The 15472-nt window shown below is 45.4% G+C and overlaps 1 non-coding gene across 1 annotated transcript; it reads right to left on the bottom strand.

The window, feature by feature from the left end:
- Positions 1-224: 224 nt before the first annotated feature.
- Positions 225-328, bottom strand: LOC136321626 (U6 spliceosomal RNA). The gene has a single exon (XR_010728772.1). It is a non-coding gene; the product is annotated as a U6 spliceosomal RNA (small nuclear RNA).
- Positions 329-15472: the final 15144 nt, after the last annotated feature.

Here is a 15472-nt window from a genome sequence, read left to right as displayed (position 1 = left end):
CCATGAATACAGACGCCTCTGCAAAGGGACCCAAGGAGACTTTTTGTGGTGACGAATATGCTCATATTGTGATTGGTGATGATTTCAGGGGTGTGTATATATGTCACCTTATCAAGTTGTACACTTAAACAACTGCAGTTTATTGACTATGGGTTATATTTCTATAAGACTGTTAAAAAGAGTATAGGTATCTCAAAATTCCTAGCTGCTTTCTTTCTTTTCTTTTTAATATGGAACGCTTCACGAATTTGCGTGTCATCCTTGCTCAGGGGCCATGCTAATCTCTGTATCGTTCCAATTTTAGTATATGTGCTGCCGAAGCGAGCACCCTAGCTGCTTTTAAAAATGTTTATTTTTCAGTATAAAATTGATACAGGATGATCAGAGAAATTTAGAAATTTATGAAAGCAAAAAAAGAAAGTGAATCACACATTTTTCTTTTTTTCCTTTTGGTGGGGGGATCATTATTACCAAACCAAAAAGATGTTCCTACCTGGGGCTCACTGGGGTGGGGGGAATAGGCTCCTGCCCCAGCACCAGTGGGCCAAGGTGCTTAGTCTGGTACAGTGGAGAGTCACTTGGGGATCTATGTCTTGCAAATGTCTGACTGCCTCCAATCCTGAGATTCTGGTTTGGCAAGTCTAAGAAGGAGACCTGGAATCTGAATTTAAAGTGAGCATTCCAGGTTAATCTTAGTCAGATTGTCCACATCCACTTTTTGAGACTCTAAAATAGAGATGAATCACAAAGCTGTGGTGGTCTTTGATCTTAGTGATAGCTAACAGTTATTGAATACTCAATCTTCTTTTTTAAAAATGTTTATTTTTATTCATTTTAGAGAGGAGAGAGAGAGAGAGAGAGAGAGGAGGAGGAGGAGCAGGAAGCATCAACTCCCACATGTGCCTTAACCAGACAAGTGCAGGGTTTCGAACTGGCAACCTCAGCGTTCCAGGTCGACGCTTTATCCACTGCGCCACCACAAGTCAGGCTACTTAATACTTTTGAGGTACTATTTCAAGAGCTTTATAGATGTTATTCAGTGTTAGTGGTTAAGAGCAAGTTCCTGAAGTTAGATGTTTGGATGTAAACTTCATTCTGCCACCATTAGCTCCATAGCTTTGGGCAAGTTACTTATAAGTCCTAAATTTTACATTTCTCCAAAGACATGTGCAAATGGCCAACAAGAATTTGAAAAGATACTCATCACTAATTATTTGGGAAATACAAATCAAAACTGCATGGCCAGGGGCTGCCATCATCATGGCCATGCACATGCAGGTTCTCACTGGATTTAGGCAGATGGTAAAGAAACAGTGGAGCCAAAAAAATGGTGAGTCATTCCTTTATTAAAGTCTCATTCCGGCTGACGAGCAAACACACAGGGCTTCCAAAGTCACTGACACATTTCTGGTTCCACAACCAGAAGAATCCTCTCCGGTTTCTCCTAGAATCAAAGGCCCCATCAGTCTTAGCAGAGCTTGCAAAGCCTCTCACCTCTGGTTCCCCCTCTGCACACTTGTCTTTCCCTGCCAACATGGCTTCTTTCTGCCTCTCCTTCTTCTTCTCTCTCTTTTCAAAACTTTCTGGTTCAAAAACTTCTCTTCCAGCAAACAGTAAAACAATGGCCCTTCCCAAGCAGGAAGGTAATTTGCAGTTTCACAGACCATATATACCTGGCGCTGCCCAGCACCATTTTGTAACAATAAAAGTGAGCAAACTAAAAAAATACAAATTTTACAAACTCATTTGCCCCCCCAGAAAACCATAATGAGATACCATCTTACACTCAGTAAGATGGCTACTATCAGAAAAACAGAAAGTCAGTGTTGAGGATGTAGAGAAATTGGAACCATTGGTGGGAATGGTGCAGCCATTATGGAAAACAGTATAACCTTTCCTCCAAAAATTAAACAGAGTCCCTGGCAGGCTGGCTCAGTGGTAGAGCGTCAGCCTGGCGTGCAGAGGTCCCGGGTTCAATTCCCAGCCAGGGCACACAGGAGAAGCGCCCATCTGCTTCTCCACCCCTCCCCCTCTCCTTCCTCTCTGTCTCTCTCTTCCCCTCCTGCAGCCGAGGCTCCATTGGAGCAAAGATGGCCCGGGCGCTGGGGATGGCTCCTTGGCCTCTGCCCCGGGCGCTAGAGTGGCTCTGGTTGCAACAGAGTGATGCCCCAGAGGGGCAGAGCATCGCCCCCTGGTGGGCGTGCCGGGTGGATCCCAGTCAGGCACATGCGGGAGTCTGTCTGACTGTCTCTCCCCTTTTCCAGCTTCAGAAAAATACAAAAAAAAAAAAAAAAATTAAACAGAAAATTACCATTTGATCCAACAATCCCATTTTCGTGTATATACACAATAGAATTCAAAGCAGAAACCCAAACAGATATTTGCACACCTATGTTTACACTTACGTTTATAGCAGCATTTTCACAATAGCCAAAAGGTGGAAACAAGCTAAGTGTCCATCAATGGATGAATGGATACACAAAATGTGGTATATACATACAGTGGAATATTATTCATCCTTAGAAAGGAAGGAAATCCTGACACATGCTATATATCAATAGTACAGGGTGTCCTTGGGTCATTGCACAGTTCCGTTCCTAGGACAGTGATGTAATCCGAACTTTGGTGTAAGTTGAAACACACTCTGTGCCTAAGTCACTTACCTATCCTATCACAATTTAGTAGCCATTATAAGGGCCAAAAAGTCACCAAACAAAGCAACACAAACAGAACACTTGTGCCTTTAACAGTCCAAAATGGCATAGGTAACATACTTGGGGACATCAACTCCCTCACTCATACTGTGTATTCTTTCGCTGCACACCACCAAACTAGTTCGCCCACATAGTCCATAAGCACAACGCTAATGACGTAAGCCAAAACAATCACATCTCAATTCTTTTAAGCTTTTATGGGAGTGAGTGTTGTAAACCTGAAATGTCGAACGTCGAGACTGTCGTAACCAGAGGACCCCCTGTATTGATGAACCTTGAGGGCATTCTGCTAAGTGATATAAACCAGTCATAAAAGGACAAATACAGTATGATTCCACTTCTATGAGGTTCCTAGAATAGCCAAATTTATAGACAGAAAGTAAAATGTTGGTTGCCAGGGACTTGAGGAGGGAGAATGGGGGCAGTTAGTGTTTAAGGGGCACAGAATTTCCTTTTGGGAAGATGAGAAGGTTCTGAAGATGAATGGTGGTGACTGATAGTAGCACAGCAATGTGAATGTGCTCACTGTCACTGAACTGTACCTTGAAAAATGGTTGAGATGGTAAATTCTATGTTGTGTGTATTTTACCACAATGAAAAAGAAGAGAGAAAATATGTCCTAAGTTGAGTTTCTTATTTCTAGAACTGGGCGAAAGCCTCACTCCCTTTTGTGGTTGTAAGGGTTGGACATACGAACACACTAACACCTGAGAAAAGTGGCCGGCCCAGAGCAAGCTGTCAGTAATGATGACAATTGTAATGGTCATTAGTGTCATTCAACTGGCCAGTGCTCAGACACAGTCAGCCCTTTTCTGGGTGGCCTTGGGCACATCCTTATACCTTTCCGGGTCTCAATCCCACAAAAAAAGGTCTGATCACAGCCAAGGTGCCTGTCCTCTGTTCAGTGCTCCCTGCGGGCTGCCCACCACATCACCCTTCATTCTGAGCCCACCCTGCTGAGATTGTCAGTGCTGGGGTGCTATGGGGCGAACCAGGGTTTGTGACTCATGTCTCCCACCTGGAGATGCCTAACTGTGGCTCTTATAGGCCTTTCTCTTATGGGCTTATGACAGATGGTCCCGGTGTATACATGAGTATTGCCCACAGGAGCCTGACTTCATGTGCACATCCATGTGCAACATGTTCTGTATGTGTAGGGAGGGCCTAGCTGGAGGTGGGAATATGGAGGGGCGAGGGTACTGTGCTGAATGTCACACTCCTCAGAGATGAGGGACAATAGTCTTTACCACATTGGAAGAGAACAGTGTTTTTTTTTAACCTTCGCTGCACACTGGGAGCGTTATAGAACACTGGTGCCCGTCCCACTTCTGGGGCTCTGGTCACATTGGTCTGAGTGGCTTGGGCCCCAGGATGTTTCAAAGCTCCTTTGGGGGGTTTACTTTGCAGCCAGGTTGGGCGCTTCCCGAGGCTGAGGATGGAGGCTTCAGCCCAGACTTGATGGAGCTCTATCCAAGGGCTGAAGAAGCCTGCGTGGTGTGTGTGAGAGGCTACCTGTAAGCTGTTTATTGCCTGATTGAATTACTGGGTAAATATTGACCTGAGGCTCTGGTATCCCAGGAGCTACCTGTTGTTTCCATGGGCACATCTCAAGCTCGGTGGGGACCCGTTTGTCTGGTTTGGACTCTGCCAGACAAGAGATGGGCACCACAGAGGCCAAGTGTCCCCTGGAAAGACACTGTGTGTGGCCTTCAGTGGAAGCTGGGCTTTACATGCAGGCAGGTCAATATGCAGGAGGAGGCTGGGCAGTGGAGTCAGGTGCTCACGTGAGTTATGAGAACTTGGGCAGGTGTTTTAAGTTTGCAGAACCTCAGTCTCCTAATCTGTCCAGTAAGGATAACAGTGGCTTCCTGCAGGGTTACTGTAAGGAGGAAGGCCACACTTCATGCAATGTACCCTTCGCATCATAGTTGCTCAATAAATGGTTGTGGTTTTTTTTTGTTTTTGTTTTTGTTGTTGTTGTTGTTTTTGGACAGAGAACCAGCCAGCTGCCCAGTCTGTGGGGAGTTGCTTCAGTCTTTCTGCCACCGAGTGTGTGTGTGTTAACCAGTGAGAATCTGATGGCTCTCTTGGGTAATGGCTGGAAAAGACAGAGCTCATTCTCTTCTTGCCATAGGCTGAACTGTGGGCCCCATCCTCAAATTTTTATGTTGAAGTCCTAACTCCCAGGACCTCAGGATGTGACTGTATTTGGAGATAGTGTCTTTCAAGAGGGACTTAAACAAAAATGAGGTAATTGGGGTGGATCCTAATCCAATATGACCAGTGTCTTAATAAGAAGAGGAGATTGAGACACACAGGCACAGAGGGAAGGCCAGGTGAGGACACAGGGAGAAGACGGCCATCGACCAGCTCAGGAGAAATGCCTCAGAAGAAACCAACCCTCTTGACACTTTGGTCTCGGATTTTCAGCCTCTGGAACTATGAGAAAATAAATTTCTGTTTTTAAGCCTCCAAAAATCACTTTGGCCCTAAAGCTTCCTTAACTTCCCCAGTGAGTACCTTCAGAGCACTTTGTGTAGACTTCATTTTATTGGGTTTATCCACCAAACATCTGGGCATCTCCCTGCATCCCTCTGTCCATCTCTGTCTCTTTCGTGCCCACGTGCTGGCTTGAGGAAGAGCATGTCCTCTTTCCAGTTCACCCCAACTTGGTCTAATGGCCTCTTTCCTGGTGATTACCTGGGGCACGTTTTGTAATCTCCCTACACTCAGTGTCCTCTTTTGCAGCAATAGGGGTCATAATATCTACCTCACTGTGAATGTAAAGTGCTCAGCACTCAATAGTGTCAGCTCTTATCAGTCCTTCGGGCCAAGGCACAGAGCTTTCTTATTTAGCAACAAGGTAAAAGGCAGCTGGATTAGCTGACCTTTCTGACACAAAGCAAATTCTTGGAAAGGACAGCCTCTTACCTGGCAAACTAGTACAGGTCTCCTGATCTTCCCTTCTAACCACATCACGGTCTATTCTCGCTCCTGTTAAAAAACAAATTTTCCGCCCTGGCTGGTTGGCTCAGTGGGAGAGCAGCAGCCTGGCGTGCAGGAGTCCTGGGTTTGATTCCCGGCCAGGGCACACAGGGGAAGCGCCCATCTGCTTCTCCACCCCTTCCCCTCTCTTTCCTCTCTGTCTCTCTCTTCCCCTCCCGCAGCCAAAGCTCCACGGGAGCAAAGTTGGCCCGGGCGCTGAGGATGGCTCTGTGGCCTCTGCCTCAGGTGCTAGAGTGGCTCTGGTTGCAACAGAGCAACACCCCAGATGGGCAGAGCATCCCCCCCCCCCCCCGGTAGGCATGACAGGTGGATCCCAGTCGGGCGCATGCGGGAGTCTGTCTGACTGCCTCCCCGTTTCCAACTTCAGAAAAATACAAAAAGAAAAACAAAAAAACAAAATAAAAACAAATTTTCCTGAAAGAGTAGAACACTGGTTTTTACCAGTAGGGTCATAAGACAAAATACTGGATGCCCAATTAAATTTGAATTTCAAATAAACAGCTAATAACTTTCAGCATGAGTATGTTCCAAAGGCTGCATGGGACATACTTATGCTAAGAATTACTCGCCATTTATCTGAAATTGAAATTTAACTGGGCATTCTGTATTTTTATGTGTTAAATATGACAACCCTACTTACTAGCTGTTGACATCTTGGGTAAAGACATTTGTTAGATGCTTTTCAGAAAGCCAGTTTGGATGGGAAGAGAATGTGAATGCCGTGTGAATACCTCTTGCTGATAACCAGTAACAAAGAATCTTGTCTTGACCAACCTTTAGTCAGGCTCTTGAGCCTTCTCCTAAGCCCATCTGTGCAATTCCTTGTAAAATTGAGTTTGAGCAAAAATCCTGCTAAGTCAGTTTAATTAGAACATTCCCTCTACCCCCATATGTGGTTACCCTTAGTATGCAATCAGGTTCCTTGTCCTCCAGCGTCCCCCAGGTGATGTCCCATCGCCCTGGCCCATCTTGAGCAAGATCTTGTTAGGTCTGCTTAGCCACAACCCTTCTCACCACTGATGTTTCCTCTGAATAATTTTTCCATCCACTGACCCACCCCCTGCCCCAATCTCCTTGGCTATAAGCTCCCACTTGCCCCTGTTGTATTCAGAGTTGAGCCCAATCTCTCTCCCCCACTGTAAAATCCCATTATAATATCCCTGTACCTACCCTCCTGGTCCTGAATAAGGTCTGCCTTACCATCTGTAACAAGTGTCATTGATTATTTTACTTTAACCCCAGCACAGTAGCCCAGCTGAGTCATTTTGTAGGGATTGGTTCACCAGCTGAGTTTTATCTGTCATGAAAGAGCTTAAAAAAAATAATAAGGAAGCCTAGTTTCCACTGATCTTGTGGCTTTTACATGAAACATGCATGTAAGGCTTCTGTGCTGGCTCCCTTTCTCAAAACCTTTGGCAAAAATGACCAAAAAATAGCTTCTGTGGAAATTATTTATTTAGTATTAATGGGGCATCGTTAGATCTTGGCCAGACATTTCAAGTAAACATAATTACTTCACATAGAGTTGTTTGAAACCAGAGATTTCCTGTGACACCCACCTCCCAGAGTTTTAACAGGAGCCAGAGAAGTTATATTTACAGAAACCCCGTTAATTTTACCCCCACCCTCACATTTAATCCCAAATACAACAGATACTGGAATGTCTGCAGACAGTGGCCGGTTTGACGGATGAGGCCGGGAGGTGATCCTTTGGTGCAGTTGTGTTGATGAATGGAGAGTTGGGTTGAGGTTGTTACAGATGGACTGGGGGGCGGATGCCAATGGGTCTACAATATTTTAAAGAAGTTGCAAACACAATCAATTAATAAAAACATTAACCCCCAGCACACAGTGTCTTTTGGTTAAGTTTCTTGGAAGGCTTTGCAACTCACTTCTGACCTAAGCCATTTAAAAGAGTTCCCAGGCAGAGTCGTAGGCACTGTGGCTTTTTTATATTTCTTCCTGAGACATTCATCATGTCTGCCTAAATCTTGAACATTTGCTTATGCACTTTGTGGAAGCCAATTTAGGTGGAAGTCCCTGTTGGAGGGGCCGTCAGTGGGACAGACTGTGGTAGGGTGATTATTAGACATTCCTCCTACTCAAAGACCTTCCTAGTTCAGACAGAGTTGAGAACTAGAAGAGATTCCCAAAGGTAGGTAGAGAAGGGCTAAAAGTTTCCTGAATCGGAGGATCCCTCCAATTCTAACAGAGGATCTTCAGAATTCTGGGGTGGGGGTTGGGGGAAGGTCACGGTAGAAAGAACATCAGAAAACCCAGGTTTCAGTCCTGACCACAGGTGACCTTGGGCAAGTCACTTAAATAGTCTGGCCTTTACTTTTTTTTTTTTAATATTTATTTATTTTTACAGAGGCAGAGATAGACAGGGACAGACAGACAGGAACGGAGAGAGATGAGAAGCATCAATCATCAGTTTCTCGTTGTGCGTTGTGACTTCTTAGTTGTTTATTCATTGCTTTCTCACATGTGCCTTGACCGCGGGCCTTCAGCAGACCAAGTAACCCCCTGCTGGAGCCAGCGACCTTGGGTCCAAGCTGGTGAGCTCTTTGCTCAAGCCAGATGAGCCCGCACTCAAGCTGGCGACCTCGGGGTCTTGAACCTGGGTCCTTCCGCATCCCAGTCCGACTCTCTATCCTCTGCGCCACCACCTGGTCAGGCTGGCCTTTACTTTTTAAATCTAGTAAACAAAGGAATAACATTACCTATTCTGTTAGGCTATCTCTAATGAGATAATAAATGTAAGTGAAGTATATAAATCATTGTTTTTGTAGTCAGAAGCTGCATGGGAATCTGAGTTGAGGCCTGTCCATTGTACATAGTGCAGTGGGGTGACTCACAGAAACTATGGGGATCTCTTTGAGTTATAATTCTGGTTTTCTAGGAAAGGTTTATGATGGCTTCCAAAACATCTGAGAGTACAGCCTCTCTAGTGACTTGCTATCTCTTCTAAGGACTATTTGGGGCCAGACAGTACCCCCAGGTCACCACAGTCTTGTCTTGAACAAGTGTTAGTTTGATTACAAGCAGCATTTCTTTTCAACAAGAGAGAGAAGAATCAGGAAAAGAAAAAACTAGAATGCACTGCAAGCAGGCAGGGTGAATATCGGTCTCTGAAACTTCTCAGACATATTCCACACATACATGTTGAACTGCAATTAAGAAGAGATTTCTTACAGTGAGTTGTGCTTTAAAAACTCAGAAGTCCTCTTTAAGCAAAGACAAATATGATTTTATCACTCGGGCAGTTTTGAGTCCAACCAGCCAAGGAAGTGAGTGCTGACAGCGTCCCCAAGGCAAGGAGCCCAGAAATGCCTTCTTGGTTTGAGTCACAGGACTGGTGTCATGACACCAACATTGTATTGTACCACAGGCAGGTTCTAATCCCAGTTCTTTGTTTTTCTTTTCTTTTTTTTCAGAGACAGAGAGAAGGATAGATAGAGACAGACAGGAACAGAGAGAAATGAGAAGCATCAATCATCAGTTTTTCATTGTGGCACTTTTTTAGTTGTTCATTGATTGCTTTCTTATATGTGCCTTGACCGTGGGGCTACAGCAGACCAAGTAGCCCCCTTGCTTGAGCCAGCGACCTTGGGTCCAAGCTGGTGAGCTTTGCTCAAACCAGTTTAGCCCTCGTTGAAGCTGGCGACCTCGGGGTCTCGAACCTGGGTCCTCCACATCCCACATACTCTAACCACTGCGCCACTGCCTGGTCAGGCTAATCCCAGCTCTTAAAGTAGCAGCTCTAAGCCTCTGAGCCCCCTCCTAGCCCTCCACACTGCGGCTGGCTCCCATGAGCTCCAGGACCTTCCCAGGGCTGATATTCTGGGCTTCATTACCTCTTTGTTCTCGGGACCCATTTGTGCTTCCTCAGTGTGGGAAGGAACTGAACCTGAGTCTTCTCACACTCCAGGTCAGCGCCCTGGGGATGACCGCCTCCCACACCACTGCTTTCCACTCCCGCCTTTTGGGCCTCCCAAACAGTGCCTCCAACATCTTTACCGCACATGGAACTAGACATGTTTTCCAGCTACTTCCCTCTGGTTCTCAGACAAATAAGATTCTCCCTCTATGCTGACAGCTTTCACCCCTTCAGATAATGTGGGGACATTCTGGACAGTTTCGTCTGGGACTTTCGTCAGCAGCAGGATTGGCAAACCCAGATGTCTCCTGGCTTTGTCCTCCAAAGGGGCTCGCCAGACATAGTGTCAATGGTCCTTCTATCTCCCAGATGCAAGTGCCCTTCCTTCATTCACTCCTTCTCTGTCTTCATCTCTCACTTCTTTTCCTACTCTTCCTTTTATTTTCCATCTAAGTCATGCTATTTGCAAAGCACCCTTCTACTCTGCCAATAGACTTAATTGGTATATTTTTATTTTGGAGAAAACATTTGCAGGGATGTAAATAAATAAAATCTGTAAAACTGTAGTGCTTTGATGATTGCATATTGTAAATATTATGTAACTATTGAAATAGAGGTTATATCAACCTGACGTTTTTACACTGTGTTTTTTTTACTCCCTCTGATTAGATCCTTAAATCTGAGACTTATTCAACTGGAATAGTCCCTCACTTCTTTTCAGGTAGGGGTGAGGATGAACTGAGGGTGACTTCTTTGTAAATTGCCTTTGGTAATTATCTAACAAATATTTAAAGACATAGCCACCAAATAATAAAAAAATACAATCACCTCATTTGGTAATAACCAGACATCAATAGCTTGTTTTGTTTTTTTATTTTTCAAGAGCGAATACTTTACCATCCTTTCTTATAATCTCAGGAAAGAGTGTATTCCTAAAATTTTATACTTTTAACTATTAACAAAATGCTATTAAAATATCTCCCTCTCCAAAGCCTCTTTTACACCCTTCTCATCCCCTTTTTCTGTACTGGGTGACATCTCAGAGGTAGTGTCTGAGGGAAGGCATTCATGAGGCAGAACAGAACAAGCCAAAGTCACATGGGTTAGCCCTGATCCTCTGAGAGTCAAAAAAATAAAAATAAATAAAAAAGGATTAATGACTATGGAAGAGAAAACGGGAGGGAGCTGGGAAAGCTGAGAGAGATGTCAGTCCGCAGAGCAAGTCTACCTGGAGTGAAGGAGAGACGGAGAGAAGAGGGGTGGGAATCTGCAGACTAACATGCAGTCAAAAGCAAGTTTGGGAAAGTTCACAGTGGTCATCGGCAGAGTCCTGGGTGTCCCAGGAGTACTGCCATGTGTTTTGCTGTATTCAGTCATCGGCTGGGAGAAGCCCAGTGCGGATGGTGGCCTTCCTAGAAACACTGCCATAGATGCATAGTGCAGCAGCTGGGGTCCCTGGCCAGCTACGTCCTCCGAAGTTGAGGGTCTGCAAGGCACATTCTCTTAGCCACACTGCTTGATCTGGCCATTTCTGTGCTACCTGATAAGAATCTTCTGTCCTCTTCACAGCTTCTCTTCTTACAGATACTTTTGCAGTGGGTAGGGTCTTCCTGTTTTGCTATTAGTTACTAACTGCAGGTAATCCACAGATGAATTGTGCTGCTCACCACACAGCAACTGGACCTCCTCCAGAGTTGGGTTAGCAGGTTCTGATAGTTGAAGATAAAAAAATAGCACAGGGAGGGCTGTGTGTGACCCAGACATCATTGAGTTCCAGGGGTGACTCTCCTGGTGCCCCATGTATCGTCCTGATGTCACTCTGGGCTGCATGTTCTAAGGGAGCAGACTGGTGGTCACCTCCCTTGTAAGGAAGTACTGCACATTCTGTGTTCCATATTGCCTACCAAGGTAACTCACACCTGGGACCCCTCTACCCCTAGGTAATTTCAGTGAAGTTGGTTTGGACCCCATTTCCAGCCTGGGTAAGCCCCACGGCCTCCCGAGCATTCTGTGACTCGCCAGCCTCACTCCCTTAGGCTCTCCTCTCTGCCAGTCCAGGTGTGTCAGCTCCCTTCAGCCTCCCGCCAGCTGTCCTCCTTCACTTCTCAAACAAGAAGTCTAATAACACTTGTATTTCATTTGTTAGTAAATTTACTAAAACTTCAGGTTATATGGACAGGGACCAGCACATGGTGATCCTTCTGCCACCGCGCTTTCCCCTCCCTCCTCACTCCATGTTCTTTCCAAATGCCTGTGTCCTCTCTAGAGAATCTGGGCCCCTCAGCTCACACGCAGGGTCTTTAGGGAGCATAACCTCTGCTCTAAGTGTTCCTCTTTCTTATCCCCTCCTGCCTTAGTGCTGCCTTCCTGACCCAGGCCCTGGAATTCTGGGAGGAGGGCTCTCCATCTCCTTATGGTCATTTTTTGTAGCTCTATTTTTTTTAAAGTAATTTCAAACTTAGAAAAGAGGTGCCAAAATTGGCAAGGAACTCTGACATGCCCAGATTCCCCAAATGTGAACATCTTGCAGAACGCTAGGCAGTACAGTTATCGAGACGAAGAAACTGACACTGATGTGCTTTGTCATCCAGTTGGCAGGTGTAATTCAAATTTTGCCAACTCTTTCACTATTGCCCTTTTCCTGGTTCAGGATCTAATTCGAGACAAGCTCATAGGTTGTATTTAGTGGCTGTGTCACTTGAATCCCGTTTAATCCAGATTCTAGGTGAGGGATCAGCACACATTTTCTGCAAAGAACCAGAAAGTAAATATTTTAGGCTTTGTAGGTCGTGCCTCCTCTCCTGTAATTATTTTTATTTTTTCTGCATGAATAGCTCCCAATCTTGTCCAGTGGATTTTCTAAATGGAATAAATGTTCCTCTGAATAGTACTTCTCCGCTCAAAGTGCCTGACAACCATCTGGATTTATTCAGTCTATTTTAAGCAAACTTTTCTGGTGAATGACCAGCTGAGACATGTCTTGGGGCTATGGCTGGGTGTTCTCCATTCCAGCTTTGAGCTAGGAGGAGTAAAGGTTTCCTGAGACCGATGGCCTAGGCCAGTGATGGGCAATCTTTTGAGCTTGGTGTGTCAAAATTTGCCAAAAAACCGAGCATAATTCGGGTGGTGTATCACTTCGAGAAAAAACCCCATAATTTTGTGATATTTATAGTTTAAATAACAAAAATGTATAATTGTAATATATAACTGTATTTAATAAACCAAAAACTAATTATTTAACTTACCTGCTTAGTGACTTCTTTGTTCATCTGTCAGTCGGTTTCTTTTGTTGGTTTTGATATTATTTAACTTGTGTGGGGTGCCGTGAACTAAGATAAGTGAGGGGGAGGGGGGATTCTTTAACTAACCTGCCTATTAGTGACTTTTTTGTTGCTGAATTTCATTGGCTAAATCTTCAAATGAAGGTTGGTATTTTGTACACTTCAAGCCCAAGCAAGCGCTACTAACTTCATCTGTCAATCTGGTTTTTTTTGTTGGTTTTGATATTATTTAATGCTGAGAATAAGGTCTCACAAAAGTACGTAGACTAGGGAAAAATTGTGAGTAAAGCCATTGCTATATATTTCAGGGTGCTAAAAGTGTCTGGTAATCGGTTCCAGGCACTCCAAATTTTCTGTTCGTAGTGGCACTCCTCTTGATTCTCCAAGCAGCACCTTTCCAGATTCTCAAGCTTTGACCTCAAGTCGACAAACACCTGAGCCCAGATACTGTCTTGAAATTCTGCAAGTTGCATCTTATGTAAATTAAGATGGCTGCCGCTATTTCTAATGGCGGGAAATGGCACCCATAGCACAGGCCCTCGCCTCTCCCAGCCTCCTCCTCACTTATCTCAGTAATGATGGTCAATTAGAAATCCACGACACCCCAGAATAGTAGATTGGATGATGATTGCTATGGTTCTGTGGTTGCTGGTAATGGGGATCACAGGGCCCCCAGAGATGCGTCCCCCACGCATTCCGCTGCTTCCTGTTCTGCCAGCCGGAAGTGAGGTCAAAGATCCCCTAACGGCCTAGCCGGAAGTTCCAGAACTAGATGCTCTGTGCCGGAGTTCTGTTGTTTTGGTCTACAGACCTCCGGCACAGAGTGTCTACACTACAGCAAATGTTTTATTCTCGGCTACTGCACCTGGCCATGCAGGAGCCGAGGATGAAATGTCCTTCTTGGCATGCGGCCCCATACTTCTCTGGTATGTGGCCGCATGTGGCCACGTGTCATCAAAAATGGCTACATGTGTTGGTGCTGACACGTGTGTCATAGGTTCGCCATCACGGGCCTAAGCAGGGGGGCAGATGTTGAGTCTAGGCTGTCTGCTCAGGCTGTCCTTTAGATATGAGGCTGCTCAGGCGGGCTCTGCCCCCACCTGCCCTGCTGTCCCTCTCCCGTTCCCGCCTCACTCCAGAATGCCTAGGTAACAGGCTCTCTTTTAGATTTCCCCTTCCCCAGAGTGAGACCCTTGGAATCCCAGACAGGCGGAGTCAGCTGAGGACGGTGGGAGAGGTGGTGGGGCGGGGAAGGGGAGGGATAGAGGGCAGCCCTGAGTCTCCTTAGCAATCAAAGCCAGTATTGTTCGCAAAGAGTTAACCAGCATACCAGGCTTGCAATTAGCAAGAAATAATGGGGTGTGATGGGTGTAGAACAACGGCTGGAACTGATTTTCAGCCTTACAGTGAGCAACCGCCCTGCTGATTCTCCTTCCTTATTTCCTGGTAACATGCAGGCTCAGTAGAGCAGAAATCCTTGGGGGAGGGGGAGGGGAGGGCAGGGGAGCAATCTGTCTTTGAATAATTTAAACAGTGCAGCACAGCCAAGCTAAATGGAGCTTATCAAATGTTACACCTCTTAAAGCTGCAATCAGAGGCGGCAGGATATTAACTGTAAAGTCCTCTTTTCTGCTCAGAGGAAAACCAAGGAACAGACCAGCTACTTACTGGGAAGGAAGAGGAGTTGGGGAGGTGGCAAAAGAGAGAATTGGATCAATTCTGAAGACCAGATTAATAGCACTAAGGAAGAAGATATCTGAGGACAGGACAGAGGAAGAGTATTTACTGAGCACCTACTGTGTATGGGGATGACAGGCCCTTTGATACAGGATATTTTCTTTAACCTTTGCCCCACATCTAAAAGACATATGCTATTATCCATAGGTACTTTTAACTAGAGAAGTAAATTACTAAGACTTGTTCACTTCAAGTACTATAATAGAATACTTTATTCCAACTGGTCTGTCTAATGGGCCAGCCTGATTTAGGTCTCAAACAATGTCACCAGGATGCCATTTCTCTCCATCTCTCTTGGCTCTGACTTTTGCTGTGTTGGCTTAGGGCTCAGGCTCCTTGAAGAAGAGGTACAATAACAGCAGCAGCAGCAGCCACAGCAACCCCTGTATCTTCTATGGTTCATACTCAGCAAGGAAGAACTCTGCTCTAAAAGTTGAAGCAGGAGTGACAGGGACCAAATTCAACTCCAATTTCAACAATTAAAAAACAAGACACAACACAGAAAACAATGGTGTTTAGACAATGAGTAACAGGTAGTGCAAGACAGGAATCCCAGAGAGAAAGGAAACAGGAAAGAGTTTCTAGGCTGTAGCACTGGGAAGGGAGACTCAAGTGGAGGCTGGCAGCCTTCATGGGAAGGCCAAGTCAGCTAGTGGTCACAGGATGGAGCAATGGAAAGGAGAGAGAGCCTTGGAGGCCTGCAGAAGGTCCCTCTCAAATACTCAGCAGAGCACTGATGCATGTATTCATACAAGGAAACTTCTGGAGGCAGGGGAAAGAACTCCTTAAAAGAATAGGCATAACCATCCCCAGAGCTCGTGCAGATCAGAAATAATTTGTGGTCTCATCAGCCA

Source organism: Saccopteryx bilineata, chromosome 1 (genome assembly GCF_036850765.1).
Source record: "Saccopteryx bilineata isolate mSacBil1 chromosome 1, mSacBil1_pri_phased_curated, whole genome shotgun sequence".
NCBI classification, from domain to species: domain Eukaryota; kingdom Metazoa; phylum Chordata; class Mammalia; order Chiroptera; family Emballonuridae; genus Saccopteryx; species Saccopteryx bilineata.
Note: the sequence above shows the minus strand (reverse complement) of the source record. Positions and strands in the feature narration are given on the sequence as shown.